General features: G+C 52.2%; 1 protein-coding gene across 2 annotated transcripts in view; it reads left to right on the top strand.

Annotated features, from left to right (window-relative positions):
- LOC106745358 (transcriptional regulator ERG homolog) overlaps nucleotides 1–18,798 on the top strand; it is a 44,709-nt gene that overhangs the window by 8,162 nt on the left and 17,749 nt on the right. The gene's annotated exons all lie outside the window — the stretch shown is intronic.

Raw genomic sequence — 18,798 nt, forward strand, 5'->3', positions numbered from 1 at the left:
CCCCCCCACGATTATTTCATCTCTTAACTTCCGCCGCGTCGTGTAATCTGCACTAACACCGAAAGAATCGAGGATCGACAGCGGAAGTGTCGGGTCATCGTGTCAGCATGTCTCACATGGGGGGTGATGCATGTATTTAATGTTTGCCGGTCGAGCACCATCCCTCGGGTAGTCTCTGTTTGCGCACGTAATTGATGTTTGACTAGACGCGATGACACGCGTGCCGACGTCGCGTTTTATCGATGCACGCGCGCGCCGGCCTTTATAACATGAGGAACAAACGACACATTTAGGAACGCGTGTGTTCCATTAAATTGAATTAAATCGAGGCTCGCCTCTAATTTCACCGTGTCTGAATCGCGCGTCTCTCGCCGGCAATTATATTCGCACTTGCTCGAAACGCGCGGCCGATACTTCATACGACGAATCAAAGCGGCGATCTCGATCTCACCGCGTCACCCTTTAACTCGAACGACTCTAAACGGTCACATTATACGCCGCTAATGTTGCCTCTCACCTAGCTAATTGCATGGAATATATCGAGAGCGGGAGAGGGAAAACGGCGCGACATGAAAGATCCCCATTCCCCGTTGGATCGCTTTGGTTCTGCCATAGAAATTTATTCATCTGTATAGACGCCGACGAGGAGGGGGTATCGGTTCTCGCTATTTTCGCTGATATTAAGTGTTCACACATTTAAACGCGAATAAAGTTATATATAGTTTTAATGTTTCACGTTGCGATAATCATAATAACGTCGAAAGAGAAGTTTTTAATATCGCATGGAGAAAAATTTGGTTGAATTTACTGGACAGTAATCGAGCCAAACGTGTTTTGATTGAAACCGCATTTCTCCTTATAATAAACAAATTTCAGTGACAACAACCAGAAATTCTGCTTCCTTCACCCAAAACGCGCTTGGTTTGTTTATTGTCTGGTAAATTCAGCCAAACATTTTTTCAGTATATGTTTTACCGAACGCTTACAGAAGCGCGAATAAAATTTCGGAATATGTGTCTCTCGGAACACAACATTTCTCAAATTCACAAATGTGGGAAGACTGACAAGCGACAACAAATATCTGTTGTGCTCATATTCGTACTCGCGTTCCGCAATCACGGCTTAGCGCTGCGGACTGGTGGGGGAAGGCAAGAAGAGGGATCACGGTGACCGAGACGCGTTGATAATTGCCGGTATCGGTTAACCCAGGGGGTGGTTATGGGTCTCGAACACCCCATGTAGGCGCTACCGATCTGACGGTCCCCTCGGCTTTTCTCCGCGTGATCCCTTTTGCCCTTTATCCGGGAACCTCCGCGAGCCCCTTCGCTTCCGCCACCAGTGGCACCGGTAACTGCGACTAGTCCACCCTCGTCGTTCCCAGCAGTTCGGGGGTGACTAAGGGTCAGAGAATCGTAACTGTCTCGCTTCTAAAAAATGGAAGGAATACATTAAGAATCCCCCAAACGCGAGACGCGCCACGACTTCCGCCCTCCTTGCGCGGGAGTTTTTTTCTTTCTTCTTGCATCTTGGCGCAAAGCCCTACTCGCGAGTTAATTGAGCATACTAATGAGAAACACGTCTTCCAGCGAATCAGAAAAAAGTATACGCGCGAATAACTGTTGAAGACAATTATTAAGTAACTCAACTTTCTCGTTGAATAAAATCGTTTTCGACGGCGATTAATCATAATGGTACTCACATGAGCATCTCTCTCTCTCTCTCTCTCTCTCATTCTATACACGTCGTTCAGGTCGATCGCGCACGGCCGATTCTGGTATCCCCGTGGGGTTCCGTCTTTCTGCCCGCGCAGTTCTCCTACGGCTCGTTTCAGGCCCCGTGACTAATCATGATAGTTCCGCTCGGGAACGGCGGGGACACACGACTCTCGGTTCCGGTTCCGGCGCGTGCTGTCAGCCCCTCTCACCCTCCCTGGCTGCGTCGACCGCCTGGCCGCTACGCTACCCCATGGTACTTGGCGAGCCGCCCTCCCGCGCAATTATTGCGCTTCGCAACAAAGAGCGTCGCGTTCGAGCGCCCGCGCGCGTCTCTCGGAAGGGCCAGGTTGCTCCTGCCGCTGCCTTATCTTCGCGACTACGAACACGACCCTTCGCCCGGTCTCGTCGCTTCAAGCTCTTTCTGCCTTTTGTTCCCCTCGATGTCGCCGAATGTGCGCTCTTGCTTGTTATCCTGTGTTTCTGCGACGCTGTGCATTTTCCCATGCGTCTCATACAATCTTGCGAAATTATAATTCGGCTTTACTTCTTTTGTTCTCTTTTGCTTTTCGCGAGCCAGGTAACGTTGTTTTCGATGATAAGGCGATGAAAGTCGAGAACGAGATTTCCTGTTGAGCCGCACACACACGACGTGCACAGGCTATTCGCTGGGTCTGTTCCCTTCTGTCGAAATTCTCTTTCGCCCACCTGGTCGGATCTTGCAAAACACTTGACGCTTTGAGCCATTAATGTAATTGAATTACCTGCCATCACGGTGATCGTTCCTCGACTCGGCGGCGTCGTAAACCGCCGTTGAAGCTGCATTTACGGTGAACGTGCGGTGGGCCCGCCGGATTTCTTCCGGAATCTCCTGGGATTTCGGATTTCCGCGTCGGGCTCCTGCCTGACTTTACAACCACTGCTCACCGTCGCATCCTCTCGTCCTTCTCCGATACTCGCGAGCTTCTAGCGTGTATTACCAGCGCACGTCAAGGAGCAGCGAGGTCGACTCGCCGGCCCCACGAACGAATCATTATTCATTCTCGCGCGACCTATGGCCCACCCACCCGACGTCGTGAAATAACCTCGTTAAGCCACTAACTGCCGCGGCTGGCCTGCGAGAGAGTGTGTCGGCAGGAACGGTGTCGGTGCGACGAGAAGGATGTAAGAGGGAATCCCGAAAGAGAGGACGAGAGAAGGAGGGAGAAGGAAGGGAAGAATATATGTAGGGAGGAGGACGGGCAAAGAACGAGACGACGAGGGCGCACGTAAGTGCGAATATTACCGCCGGGGAAAAAGAAAGCTGGCGGGAACGAAGAAGAAGGGAAGAGCGAGGGAGAAAGTTTCACCCCCGTGACTCGGCGGAAACCCGGTCCGCCCTTGCGACGCGGTTTATTATATACGATCGCGCAAGGGCGCGTACTTACGCACGTATGCATGCACGCACGTACGTAGCACCGAGCAACGTCGATTTCGTAAACCTCGGCCCTCGGCTAGATCGCATTACGCGATAAATTTTAATTCCCGACCGTGATCGCCGCGCTTATCGCGCTACCCGTGGTTTCTCAGGTTTCGCTGATGTCGCGTGCTCGTCTGGGAAAATTTGTCAAAATGACGGTGAAAATAAACGACATCTCCGTTGCTCGCAATTGGCAAAATGCACCGTCGAGTTCGCAGTGAAAAACGGCAGACTCTTTTTCGCAAACCGACTGCCGTCACATTATTGAATATCCGGACTGAACGTCGGCATTGGTTGCTTTGTATCGCTCGTTGCAAAAATCTTATCGTGATGAGGTCATATCGACGAGCGATTATTGCGCGAATATTAACGATCATCGGTTAAGAGGATGACGTTGAGAGCGCGTCAGATAAGAGCATCCCCCCGCTGGTTCCAGCATCTCCGGCGAGGTGGTCGAAATCAATAGTAAACCCTCGTCTCTACCAGGCCGCAAAATTCCTCCAAGTCTCTGGGACCTCTGACTAGATGGCACTGTATTGCGAAATCATCCCTTATTTTAGTTTGCCTAAAACGTGCCAGAGGTCTCCAGGGTTGTTCGCACCCCTCGGGCTTGCGAAGGACATATATTCTGTTCGAAAAATCGCTGCTGTATGACTGGCTGATAATTATTTCGTCGATAAACATATTTTCCATCCTTTTATCGCTGCGCGTTAAAAACACGTTAAAAACTAATTTTTTTTACTACATCATCTATGTTACGATAACATGCATGCATAAATACAACTGATGAGTGTTGGACTATGAGTGTCGTGCATTTTAATTACTTTTTAATATCACTACTATTTTCCGCTCATTTTTGTTCCCTCTATTTCTATCGTCTCATTTCTCTGAATTTTTAATCATCCTCGGGGGGATGATGCTCCCTTTTACACCAACCGAATTAGCGCCGAAATCCTCAAGCTCGCGTTTAGTTATAATTACACGCGAAGAAGCGGTAGTTACTAATCTCGTCGGAATTCCTGGAAACACTCGGGGCTTCCTAGGGACGTCGTAAAAGCCACGACGAGATTGGCCCTTCAGCGTTAGAAAGCGTCGGGCGAAGTTACCCCGTCACCTCCATTAGTTAGAAAAGAGTAGCGGTGCCTTCAGCCGCGACAAAGGTGAGGGGGTGGAGGTTGTCAGCCGTGCGGTGTGGTGTGTGATCTGTTGCTTCGCACGCTGCGGTGCACGCCGACAATATTGACTGCGAGAGCCTGAAGAAAGCCCGAAAAAAAGGGGCGCTCGCCTCGAGGGACTCCCTTTTCCCGAATGCTCACTCCCCAGTCACTCCTTCATTGACGGAACATTAAGCACACGCGATAACGCATGATTAACCGGCTAATGATTCTCTCTCTTATTCTCTATCTGTCCATCTCTCTTTCTCTCTCTCTCTCTCTCTCTCTTTCGTCTGCTTTTACCCTCCGGCGACGGGGGACGCGCTCGCCGATTTCTGCGACGTCATCGTCGTCACTTCCGAAATAAAATAGACCCTCGTTCGCGTCTCGATAAACTGACTGACATCTCGGATCGTTAATCGGTCAGCCGGTAATACGTAGGTGACAAATTTCGCTCAGAACGGACGAAGAACCCGTTCGAGAATTGTTGTCGCGCAGTACTGCCTTCCAGTTCGCGCGAATCCAATGATAACGCGGCGAAAGGTCGCGAATGAGACGCGCGGAGTCTTTTTGCGTTCGGTTAATATTACGGCGAGAACTGATAATTGACACACACACACACATACACACGTACACAGCGCGCGTATCGAGACGTTTCGACAGCGACGGCGATCAATATTTCAGCGTGCACGTCGACATTTTCGGTGCCGCAACCGCATTTTCTCCCGATGTCGAAGGTACACAGCTGTAATGTACGAGCGGGCTTACGTTGCAGATACGCAAAACTGATTGAAAATTGCGGACCGTGAACCCCGATAAAATCTGGGATACGATAAAGCGAGCTTCGCGCTTGGTCGTGTATGCATTAGTTATGAAGCAGCGCGCCGCCGCGTGTTATACGCAGTCATTACAGCTGCGATGATTAATTCCTCGCGAGGGTGCAACTGATTATCATAAATTTTACCGTTCGTACGTACGGTACTTTCTTTCTTTCTCCTTCTTTCCCGCTCCTCGTGAAAGGAGTACAGCCACGAAATTTATCGTCGAACAAAACGCCAACGCCAAATGTAACCAATGCAGTTTAAAGAAACACCCAAGCCCCGAATGGTCGTTCGTGAGCATCCGGGAATTTCCGCACGGAAGTTCCCGAATTCTGAATCCGATCTGGCCTGATGATGCGATTATCGGATCCTGGAAAATACCGGGGACATGGAACCGGTCTGCGTATCGCGCGGCACGTTATCGCGTGCGAAGGTGTTTCACGTTAAATCATCGAGAAGCGGCTTGGATATGTTCCCGCGATCGCCAGCCGTGGAAAGAGCGTGACGCTCGGATAGGGATATAGAGGTGGACGGACGGACCGACGGCGAGCGGCGGAAGGGTGGCCGGGGGTGTTACAGCCGTGCACGAAGTGCGAGGACGACGGCGACCGGTGTTTGTGGCGTCCGCCGCTGCCACCACCACCGCCACCGTCGACGCCGCTGCCGCCGACAAAAAGGCGAGAGAATTTCCTGAAATCCTTTCTGAGGGTCTGATTGCCATCATTATCGTGGAGTGGGTAGGAGTAGCAACGGCACCGTGGGGAGGATAGGGTGCCACGGGGTGGGTTTCGTTCGGGCTGGCTGGCAGGAGGATGGGAATGGTTAGGAGTGGAAGGCCTCCTCGATGGGGTGGGTTGGAGTGAGAAGAGGAGGAGGAGAGGGATAGCGAGCGAGCGAGTGGAGGACAATCAGCGGTATTCAGCGCGAGCCGAGGACTGGAAGACCAGGGGACCCACGTTGGCGGGTTGGACGGACGACTACGGCGACGATGACGACGACGACTACGATGATGACGACGACGATTCTCTCTCTCTATCTCTTTCGTTCTCCTCTATGTTTCTCTCGTGCAGAGAATCGATCGACCACCGACAGCCGGTTCGACGTAATGCCCGCTCCTTCTAGCTACCGGAAGCTGTCGAACTGTGGCAGTCGAACAGCACGATCCTGTGGGTTCTATCACGGGTCGAATTCCGGTAGGGGCGCATCCGGTACAGCACGTCGCGGACCCTTGTGGACTCTCTTGCGATGTTCGGGATTATGATTAACATTAGGGGCCGGTTTGTGTCCAAGGAGAAGACTGTGGAATCAAAGTTCCAAAGGCAGAGGTAGACGACGAGGGGCAAGTTAAAGATGCATTCGCGCTTTTGTTAATCGCAAAGGCGAAGACGAAATGGAGTGCCGCAGCGGTCGAGCCGTGGGTCTCGCGTAAGAGAGAAATCATTTCTGATCGGAGGGTAACGCTCTCGTAAGCGCGTGCACTCTTGAAGCGAGACGATAATCGTCGCAGCTGTTACCCCCGTGACGCGATGTCGCGCGTAGAAAAGAAAGACGTCCGCGGGCGAAGCACGCGGCATTCCGAAAGAAAACCCTGACCTCGGTACGCCGATTTCTTCGACCTTCCTGTTTCACCCTCTTCGTCACTCATCCCCCGGCGAGTCGCACTCGTCGTCGTCTCTCGTCGCTCGTTGGACCTCGTCGGCTGCCTCGCGGATCAAAGCTAGGTAACCGAGTAACAATGCCAACGCGAGTAGAGAATCGGGCTCTCTCTCTCTTTCTCCCTCTCTCTCGCTCTCCTTCCTTCTCTCTCTCCCTCTTCTTTTTCTCTTTCTGCCTCGCACACGCGAGCCACACGCGCGTGTATCCGCGCGGTGACGGTGTGGTGCGACGCGGGTGGTGTGGTGCGGTTCGGCGCGATGTGGCCTCGACTCGACTCGATTCGCGTGGCGGCAGCTGATCGATGCGTCGCCATGACGACGCTTCCGCCGCCAGTCATCCAGCTACCTCCGCGCGCACCCCTCTTTCTCGACCTCTCTCTCTCTCTCTCTCTCTCTCCTCTTCCACCCCCGCGACCCCGTTGCCGCCACCGCACCGTGTGGGTGGGTAGGTGCCCACTCATCGCGCCGTTTGTTACCGGCACGGTTCGTCGTCAGCCACCATGATCTTCTCTTCGCGGTTCGGCTCGAGATACCGTGAGAGAGAGAGAAAGAGAGAGAGAGAGAGAGAGACGAGGTCGCCAACGACGTTACACACGACATCCTCTCTGCGATCTTAATCGCCGCCTTCCCGAAACCTCAATAGACGGCGTTCGTTGTCCGGGGATCTTGTCCACACCGAAATTCGCGTGTCACCCCCGCATTCGCAACTGCAGTCACTGTTGTCGTGACACGTGATACTTTGCAAATTGTCTGTCATCTAGGATGACGACAATTCGGTTCCAAACACGATCGGATCGACTCACCATCCGGCTGCATACCGTGATTATACGCGCGTGATCGCCGGTCGGTGCGTCACCCCTCGCGACTTCACCTGAGATTTAGCAATCAATAAGAAGATTTGCTGGCAAATTGAACATACTCTCTGAGTTTCTTAACGTGAAATCTCAAGTAAATTCTTCTGGTTCCGTACGAACGAGAATTCCGATCAATTAGTGCGAATTTGCGTCTGTGACAGACACATCAGATTCGTTCTTCAATTTCGAGTGAAAATATTCCCTCGACGAGATTCAGGGTGGAACATTTGCTCTATATGAGTGAAAAATCGCTCGAACTCTCGAGTGACTCGTCTGTCGCTCTACTTTTGGAGCGACGTTTCCGCTCCAAGGGAAATCTGGAGAGTAAAATAATTCGTTTGACACAGCCGTAACAATCGCAATTTCTCTCTCTGCCTCTCCCTCCCTCCGTCCCTCTCACGTTTTGATGAGGCAGACACAAGCGTTCGTAGTTCGCTCCCACAAACAGCGCGCGAATTAATTACCAGCCGGCGAGCGGATCTCAAAACAGAGATAGGCATTCTTTTAATTTTAATCCCGCGCGACCCGGGTGTGTGGTCCAGTGGCCGGCGGCCGTTATCAGCGTCCGCATTCGTCATCCCGCGGCGGGAAAATACGCTCTCGCGCAGGGTGAAGCGCGAGCACGCCGTGGGCACACGATGTAAATAATCGTTTATTGATTAACTGTTTGACTGCGCAAGTCGAGTTAACTATGGCTAATCTCTGATTTGTAACGCCTCCCCCACGTCGCGCGCGCGAGAGAGGGTGGTCGCGCCGGGGTTTGCGAAAACGGGGCGCGGGAACGACGGAGGGATAGACGCGGGTCGCAAGGGATGGAACCCGCTGGCGAGTGGGTGGAGGAGGAGAGGGGGAGTAGTATTCCCCCTCGGCACGTAGTTTTCGCCTCTGCAACCCTCCTAGCGCTAACACGGAATTAATATCTCGCGAGTTAGCGCCCCCTCCCCCCTCCCCCTCCCTTTCGTACCCCTCGACGGCCCCAAAACGGAAATGAGCGCGCGGATGCCTCCGCTCTCCTCGGTTCCCCGCTTCGCTCTCTCGTCTTTTCCCTCGCATCGTCGCGTCTCTCATTCCGTCTCTCTCTCTCTCGCGCGCGCGCTCTCTTTCACTCTCTCTCGTTTGCACGCTCTCCTCCGTTTCTCTCTCCCTCTCTCTCTCTCTCTCTTTCTCTTCGTCTGTCCTCTTACGGTCTCATTCCTGTTTCTGTCTCTCCTCTTCGAGCTTCCATCCTCTCCGTGTCTCTTCCGTCCTACGTTCGCTTCTGGCATTCTCACCGACGCAACACGTCAGAATTTCCAGGGCCGGTTTATCCGCCAAGCACTTACAGGCATTGGGCGCCTAGGACGCGAGGAAATGCACGAGACTCGCGGAAAGATACTTTTGACGGCGTCAAAACGCGAAGTCAAAGTTTCAAAATATTTCATTGGACACCTGCGAACCGGTAACGTTAGACGAACAATTGATTGTGCGTCGATCTGTTTAGGTGTACTTTCTAAAGCAAAATCGCGATAACGATTTTAGATATTTTGCATAAATTATATCTGATCAGATGATAAGCTCTTTTCTCTCTCTCTCTCTCTCTTTTAAATGTTAGGTGTAACGATTGGATTTGACCTGAGCAGGAGTGGTCTCAGGGCCTGGGAAGGTTTTAAAACGCTCCTGCGAACCTCGCAGAGGCTCCTCTCCTCTTACTCTCCTCCGCACCCTCTTCGACGCCGAGATACGTCGGAACGCGATAATTATTTTTTAAGCCGATTCCGGCGGCGCTTCCGCCTCATCCTGTCGCGCATTTCGCTTTCTCCCGCCGCTTTTAAGCGCGGCGTACAGAAAGCGCAGAGAGAGATGCGAAGGTTAAAGTAACACGGAAACTGGATGACACGCGCCGCCGATCGGAAATGCATCGCGAGCTCGAAACTGCGCAATTATTAAACTTAATGTTCTCTTAACTTCAGAGAATTTTCAAAACGCATTTTCGTCGCTTCTCGTCGTTAACTTTCAGTCGTTCCTTCCTATGAATTCCGGCGATCGTTTCCCGCGAGGCTTCTGAACGTTTTCACCGTTTCATGTTCATTATTATAGATTGTAAAAATGTGTCATAAATAACAAAGAACACACACGGTCAGACAGACAGACAGAGAGAGAGAGAGATTTTTATAAATATGAAGTGGAAGATTTCTCTCGTTTTTTCTCTCACATTAAATCGAGGGGAGGACCTTTAATGAGACCTCGTCGAATTCGCGGCGGGGTCGCGACACGCGGAGCGGAGATAGAAACGGACATCCGGTAGGCACGAACAAAAGTGCAGCGGCCCGGTTGGTCCAGGATGGAGCCGGCTGGAGACATGCAAATTCGCAAATAATTAGGCCGGGCGATATGAAGCGTGCGCTAACGACTTCGAACTGCGAAGGGCTGAATGCGCACTTGGCCCTTTGTTTGAAGCCGCGATTGCATTCTTGCGTAACGTAATTGATGGCTCCTGCGCGTCCCCCCGTTGTACAGCCATTATGTGCGAATCTTCGCGAACCGGACGACCGAAATTATCGTACGTTTCCAGTCCGAATGTAAGCCCGCGCGTCGGCGACATTTGAGAGTCTCGGTGTATCGATCGCCGTTCGATCGAATCGAACGCGCGCTTCGTTTAAATATGGCGAAGAAGAAATGCGGTTATCCATTTGAGGCAGACCTCGTGTCAACGCATGGCTTTGTATCACTGCCGCGTGCAGGCCGGCAAACATGCCACGGGGACGCGTTTGCCAATGCATTGGACTTTAAAATGCTGCGCAAAGAAACTCACCAGCGCGGCGTCACTTAGGCCACTCGGCCGAAAATCGCGCGCCCGCCGAAACACCGGACGAGTTTCCCCGAGTCATTTCCTCGCAGGACGTCTCCAACCTTTTCCTTTCTTCTCTTAAAAGAGCGGTCGATGTAAAACAAGCTTTTTTTTACAATACACACACGATGCCTCACGTTGTGCCGGATCGTTACGTTGAGAGGAAAATCTAGTTATTTTCGGGGACGACAATATCTTCTTTTCATTTCAGTCACAAAAATAGTCGAGAGAACTATTTTTCTAGTAAATGTTACTATACTGTTAATAACAGTAATCTCTCTTACGTGCATGTTGCCATTACTATATTTGTGGTTATTGTTGTCCCCGAAAATAACAATATTTTCTCTCTCAGTGTGCAACGTGTTACCGACAGTGTACAGCATTCGCCGATAGAATCACAGGGGAATTTAATTAGCATTCTAAGCTAATCCGATATAGCGTCGCGCAAAGCTGCGTTACGGAACACCTTCGATATAGCGCGATAACGATGCAATGGACGTGCGAGATACGTTATTTATTCTCTTTCTCTCTCTCTCCTCTGCTCGCAACGCGAGTATAACGGGCAACCGATATTCTCCGCGCTTCAATGTTGTGTACATTTAGCTCTCGCTTCCTCTCACCCTTACTTACACACGCCGTTGCAGGCCCGTATCAGGGATCGAATTTCGTTTCCCCGACTTATCAACACGGGGCGCGCCGGCGGAGAGTTATCGGTACACCGAAAATGACACCGACGTACCGAACGGCGAAGGCATGAACGTGCGCCACGAACGTGTCGGCGCGGCCTCCTATCCCGCTGCTATCTACGCCGCCGGGCGGATTGAGCATATTGTACAAATTGAATGCGAGGAATTATCTGGCGGGCGGCGAGAGGAGGAGATATGTATCATCGCGCACTTAAGCGCCGACCCCCAAACGTAACAAAGTGACACGGTTCTTATCGTGTTATGGACCGAGAAAAGGGCGAGAACGAGGAAGGATGAAGAGGGTAGCGCGGTGGCCGGTGGGGGAGGACAGGGCTACATTGGCACAAGAGTGCGCGCGCGGCAAACTAGACGAAGGGGGCGAGAAGAGAGACAGAGATAGAGCGAAGAGGGTGAGAGCGAGCGAGAGAGAGAGAGAGAGAGAGTAAGACAGAGAAGGGTAGAGTGCCGCAGCGGGGTGTATAACTGGCTCCCTTGTCGTCGCTCTATGCCCTACCTCGCAGCTATGCGTCTCGCGTACAATAGCCGTGCCCGTCATGTTTCATGGCGCGCACAATGATACTCCGCGCGCGCACTAACACCGGCGCGCGCGACGACGCGCGGCAGCGCCCAAGTGCCGCGGAGCGCGCGAGCCGTAATACCGCTCCGGTACTCCGCTATATCTCGAGATAATGCGCGGGGGATACCGGCGGGCGAGAGGGTAAAAGCGAGGCACGCGTCTCTCTCTCTCTGTGTACGCTCGCACGCGGCACTCAAGTGCCTCTCCTCAAGACCGATCGACGATAGCAGCACACTCGTCCGCGGATCGCGGACTCCTCCACTCGCTCTTCTAATTGAGCTAACCGCCGCCGCCGAACGAGCTATTCCGCCGGCCGGCTATTCCGCCCGTTCTCGACATCTATCATTAACGCGTTCGCCACCGGCGTTCATCTGGGAAATTGACCGCCATAGACCACCCTGTATCTCTTTATGTAATAGCGCAGGACGGATTTAATTTGTCGACTTGAATTGAGCCCAAATAATATTTGCGTCGATGTAAAATCAATGAAATAAAGGATAAAAGTCTTCTAAGGAGATTATGATATTTTTGCTTTTACGTGAGGATATCTATTCTTGATTTAAGACTCATCTCTTTTTCGTGTAGGGTAGTACTGCTCCCGTCCGTTTCAATTGAGATTTCTCTTGATTGCTATTCCATATAAATCAATATTATCACTTTCCAAAGCGACTTTTTTTAGTGAAAATCCGTCAATTTAATAAGATTGTCATCCACGCGAGTACCACTCCAGCGTTAAGTTACCGCAGCACTGTGAAATCGACGCGACGACCGTTTCAACGATCGTGAGATAAGCGCATCGTCTCTTTAGGGGAAAAAAAGCCGCATGATTTCGTGCTCCAGGTATCATCTTTCAGTCTCTCTCACGCTGAAAGTTGTCGGAATCCGATGGTCACTTCGATATCAACAAGACCCCGCACGGGAGGGGAGGTTGAATTTGCAGTTCACCGCTCGATTATCGACGATGGGGCCGCTTCTCGCGTCACGGGGAAGGTATACGCTCGCAAACGCGACGTTGGACGACGGCGGAGCTGGCGGATAGGGGGTGGCCGACGATGGGGGTGGTTGATGCGGAAAAGCGGCGGGCCCCTCCGCGAGCGCTTTAACCCCCGGCGCGCAGCGCGCGCGCGGCCACTCGAGAGTGATCGCGCGTTAAATGCGCCGCCGGTCGTACGCGGTCGCGTGTCGTGCGCGTGCCCTCTTATCGGGGGGGAGAAGGGAGGAGGGGGTGCCTACTCTCGAAACGCGGCGGACACCTACGAAAGAGCGGCCGGGGGCACGAGGCCCCGCGTGCGTGCGTGCGTGCGTTCCTGGGTGCGTGCGGCCCGCGGAACGACGCGACGTGCACGTGCTCTCTCTCTCTCTCTCTCTCAACGGGGATATCACGGTAGCGTGAATCACGGTTATAAACAGTAAATGACTCCTGTCGATGTACCCGCACACCACGCTGGCCACTTTCCGTCTTCGACGATCGGCGCCGCGCCGGTTCTCCTCGTCGAAGCTACTTTTTCCTCGGACGCGTCTCGCGTGAACCTTGCGGGATGCATGTGGCGTTCCGTTGATGGAATAGTTAACACGTTAAACACCGTGAAGGCCACTACGTTACTAACTTGTATGTAAAGTATAATCGATTGCATTTGTGTAAAAAATTGATTTATTTTCGCTTGTAATTTATAAAAAAAAAATGCAACCAGTAGGGCAAGTTAGTGAATACGAGCATATTTGATAATTTGGCTGTCTGTTTCAAGCTTTTTTGTACGATCGACAGAAATTAACGACGGAAATAGACCGTGTCAAATGTCCCGTTTTCCTGGAGTACTTTTCGCGGATCTGCCCGTATAAAAAGACACCTCGAAGAAACAGCTGGGAATCGTTTCCCGAATGTAAAATCGCAAGTGAAATCGTATGTATTATATGCCGGACGCGGGCAAAACAGAGAGCAGAGCGGTTCGCGTGCGCTTGCATACGGCGCAGCAAAGTTTCTTCGTCATCGGCGTAATAACGATGACAAATAGCTAATTAATTAAGACAGCCTCATGTTTTCGCGGAATAAAGCAGATTTTATGCAAATGCCGCGCGCAACGCCGCCGCCGCGCTCCGCCCGCGGCGGCGCGCAGGAGGTATAATTGCAACGAGATGTAAATTCCGTTAATAATAACGAGATCATCCCGGCGGTTCCGTATAACTCGAAATGGCCGCGGCGCACGTTCGTGTAATTATTATAATTTGGCAATGAAATTCGTGCGCCGTTGAATAGCGGGCATTGACAGGCGGCAGCTGTGTTCGTCGATTATTCAACGACACCGCGCGCGCGCGAGGCTGAAATATAATCCCGCAAAACTGCACGCGCGAAACGCCCGCGAAAATGACGATTCGAGCCGAGATCGTAATTCGGTTACATCGCGCTCGCGCATCTCGCGGCACAGCAGCGAATTTGCAGTTGCGCGTAAATAAACGCATTCTCGCACATGCCGCGTTCGTCGACATCCCTCCGATTATTATTCCTCCGTATTCGCTTTACGTTACTCGTCGCGTAACGCGTCGCGTAGGATTAAAAATGCGCTCATCGTCATTAAAGACGACAAACTGAGAGCGGACTGCCATCTCGAGTGTCTCCTCGTCGTCGTCCTCATCGGGGGTGATTTTGTCCTGGTGCGACGCGAAAAACAGAGAGAGAAAGAAAGCGTTATTTACTCGACGTTCTAAGACATATTCCTTCAAGTCCAAGAAAAAGTACATAATAAATTGATTCGGAGGTATACAATGTTACAACGATAAACACGGCTAAAATCAAGTGTACAGTTTATACGTTCAAACTGGGTGCGTGTTACGTAAATTAGCAATATGGCCTTGTGCAGTGCGATATGTAATTGACAGTGTTTCGTTTAGCAGGAAATAACAAGGAAAAAATGTCGTGAGAAAAACATGTTGACCAAATGTGCTGTGCGAAGAGTGCGCGGAAAATAAATTAGTCTTAAATCAAGAATAGATATTCTCTCATGTATGAACAAGAATATCATAATCTTTTTGGAAGACTTTTAGTCTTAATTTGATTGAATTTATATTGATGCGAGTGTTGAACTTTATTCAAGACTGAAAGTCTAAGATGATTATAATATTCTTTCTTATACATGACAACATCTATTCCCGATTCAAGACAATATTTTTCTCCTATGCCTTTCTATAACCCTAAGCTACCTAATACGATTATTTGTTACCTATAAACGACATATTACAAATTATCACATTATTATCACTAAATTGTTACTATGCATAAATCAATTACTAGGTAGTTTCTCAAGTAGTAAGGAATAGAAGGCATCTTTAAATCCAGCTATTTACAAGAGAGAGAGAGAGAGAGGGTGAGGGAGAGAAGCGGTCCTCGCGAGAGCGCGCGTGACGCGTTACCGCAGAGGGTTTGTCCCGGAAGGGAACCGGTGGCACATCGTTACCGGGGCAAACTACTACGTCGTCGACAAGCGCCGGTCGGTAAGTGCAGGAGGTCCGGTACGTCGTCTGTGCCCGCGCACTCCCGGTCGGTCTGCTGCCCGGCGACTTGTCCGATCGCAACCCCGCGCCGCCGCCACCCCCGGAAGTCTAGCCGGCGGCGGCGGGGTACCGCAGCGGCTACCGTCGCCGTCGCTCCCGCCATACAGCCGCGGACATACGCAGGCGCGCTTCCGCCCTTTCGTACGCGGGGGTGTCGATCCTACCCTCGGCAAGCCCGGCCCTCGAGCTTCGACACGGAGCCAACCCCCGCGTCCGACCTCTGCGCCCTACGTGGGCGGGAACCTCTACCCTCTCGCGTCCGTCTACCCCCCGGTGGACGTCGTCGCGACGACGTCCGTCTCTCGTCGCGCGCGAGGAGCAGCCGGCAGTGTCGCTCGGAGCGGATCGGCAAGATGATCGGCGCCCTTATCGGCGCGCAGTCCACGTACAATACGCTCGTGCAGCCGACGAGAACGAGGACGACGACGAAGACGATTGTCACCATCACCACAATCATCATCATCATCATCGGCGAGACGGTGGTGTCACGCGCCGTCCTCCACTACTCTCTACTCCTCCTCCTCCTCCCCCTCGCGGCCGTTCGCCGAGGCTGAGGCGTTGTTTGCCACGTCGTTTGCTGATATGACCACGTCGTTGTCGCGCCTCGTGCCGTCGCAGCAGCTGCACCAGCTGATTCGAAAGACGACGCCGACGGTGCCGCGATAAGAAGGGGCGGCTGGCTGCCTAGCCGCGAAAGACCACGCGCGTAGGTGAAGGTAGGAGCGGCGAGAGTCGGGCCTCGCGGCGCGCTGCTGCTGGACCGCATCGCGCGATGCTGGACCTCAAGAGCAGCGGTACCACCGCGGCGGAGCTACCACGCACCACGGCGTTCACCAACCTATCGATGCTGTTCGCCGGTACGTCCGCATTGTGAGGAGAGAACCACGTAGTTGTCTGTGCCCGCTGTGTGCTTCGCCGAGGTCTGTGCGAAAGGCCGCCGTAGGTCCGTGTTTGCCAGTGCTCGGTGACGCGTTCTCTCACCTCGAAAACGCGAGTCCCACGAGGAACCTTCGACCGTGCCCCCCCCCCCAACCCCCGGTCCGTCAAGTCTGTGATTCTCAGCGGAATGACTTTTACCCCGATGACGATGTCCTCGTCGAAATGATCGTTCTTCTCTTGTTTTCTTTCGTGACGCAGCGTTTTGTCATCGCAATCACAGAGCAGCTTTTCAGTTTGAGGCTCAACACAGTCGTTATTTAAAGACTTAAGGCACGAAACATTGTCTCGAACCGAGAAGTCAGCCATTCCGCTGAGGCCCTGTTTCTCGTGTCGCGATCTTGCTCCCCGCGGGCTCCGTGGGGATTACTGCTGCTTGAAGAGAAAGATTGCTAATTGCACTTTTTCGTAGCCGAGTCTAACGAATAGGGCCCTGTTAGGCCGTGCGAGATTAAACGGCCGGTAAGCGCGGACTTCCGCGATGATCGATGGCACGCGCGCGTTGATCCGTGATAAACGCGCGGCTGTTGAAGCTCCACGCGGACATACGCGCGCGATACGCGGAGGTAAACGTCGATAGCGATACAGGCAGAAGTGGTCGCACCAGTGACCACGTGCCCCCGTGGATGTGGTAGGGAAAGGCAAACGTCGGTCTGTTTGTCCCGTCCACCGGAGGTGTTTTTGCGCGTTACGATCTCGCAAGACATCGCTCGATCTTTCCTAAGGATTTCCGTAAACCCCGTCTTGGAAATTCGGAATTCCTTCCCTTCGGCCGTCACTCTCTCTCGCATTCGCTTTTCAGCTTCGTATCGCACGATTCGTGGATTCTCAGAAGTGTCGAGCTGAAGCTTACGGACTATCTCAATGGAACAAGAATATATATTTATCCGCGTACTGTCACTGTGCGAACGCTGCAACAACGCCCGACACGCTCGCGAGGAAGAGTCTTGGCCATTCAGGTGTGACGTCACATAATAGGTCGAAGCAATTGAAAGATACTGGACACTCACAGCACGCTCCGCTATTTGTTAATACTATTACGGAGTATCGGGCCGCGGTAAACATTACAATTTGCTTTGACGTGACGTCACAATCGCCAAGGTGTTCGCGCGAGCGCGTCGATCGCGTCCGCACGGTCCGTCGGAGCTCTCGCCAAGCGCGTTCTCCGAGATTGCCCCATTGAAGGTGATGGTACCTTCCTTCCGGGGAGTTTCCTGCGAGGATTTTCCGAGGTAGAATCACGGGTCTCGTGTGGGAAAACTCGTGGAAAATCCGGCGCTCTTGGCGGGCGAGCGAGCGAGCGATCGGCGGCGCGCCCACCCTTCCCGGCACTTGAGAAACGTGAAATCCGAGGCTCCATTAATGGACTCCGGTCTCCAGATCAAATGAAGGGGGCAGTAAAGACGAAGGATCACGTGAGACACGGGTGAGCCGTGCGCTCGCCGTGAGGCCGTTGTTTGCCCGGAAAGTCGGAGTTTCTGCCGCGCGACGCGACGTACGTATGTACACACGAGGGTCGACCCTCGTGCCAATAACTGCCAAATGAAAATATATCTGTTCGCAAACACGCCACCGCCACCGACGGACGCGCTCCTACGATCGTACGCCTGCCCGACGCCGCGACGCTCTCGCCGAGGAGCAGAGACACTTGCGGGCGTCGCTTCGCCCACGGCGAATAATAACGTTGCCAACGCGACACTCCGTGCACGTGTGCTGCTGCAAGTATCATTCGAATAATTTTCGTTCGATCTCTCCGTCTCGTAACGGCTTGACGATCGTTGTCGCTCGAATATCGTCGTCTATGATAAAAGAAAGGAATCTGGTGCAGCGGATTTGACCATGTTTTGCTCCCCACGCTTAATTCTTGCGACGCGTTAGGTAACTTTTACGCTAAAGTGGAAATCAGTGGAAAATCATAGAAACGCTACATTGAGAAATCCATTTGGTTGGCTCGAGCAAAATTCTTGTTTGGATATGGGCAAACAAATATTTTGGTTGTGAGAAGCGAAGTTTGCCTCTCCGAATCAAAGGTTTTTCACTTTCGCCTCAGAAAATCAAATCTTTGGTTCTCACAATCAAAACATTTGTTTGTCCATATCCAAGCAAGATTTTAGTTTGAGTCAGGAGAAGGAGCTCCTCAGTATACGTTCCTATGTGATATAAAAGTCAATAGTATAAAAATCATCTGGTGCGTTGCAAGAAGTGATTGGCGAAATCTGGTTGGCCCGAAGTGGAAGAATCTTCAAAACTGCCTAAGAATCGGTGCTTTCCACGCCTTTCTCTTCTTCCTCTTACCGACACACACACATACACATACACACACACACACACGTGGCATTTTACGGCGAAAAATTCCAGAAGTTATGATCACAGTTACGGCGTGCAGCGAGTAGCGAAACATTTGTAGTTTCGATAAGGGTGGAAAGGAGGAAAGCTACAGCTTCGAGTCCACCGACCGGCGAATACAGATATCTCACGGGGACAGATTTCAAGGACGATAAATGCACTCGTGAACGAGTACGGGAGCGCATAGGTACAACACCCTCGTGTGCACGTCTCTCGTGTTTCTCG

The sequence above is a fragment of the Dinoponera quadriceps genome, unplaced genomic scaffold (assembly GCF_001313825.1).
Source record: "Dinoponera quadriceps isolate SergipeBrazil2010 unplaced genomic scaffold, ASM131382v1 scaffold1609, whole genome shotgun sequence".
In the NCBI taxonomy this organism is placed as follows: domain Eukaryota; kingdom Metazoa; phylum Arthropoda; class Insecta; order Hymenoptera; family Formicidae; genus Dinoponera; species Dinoponera quadriceps.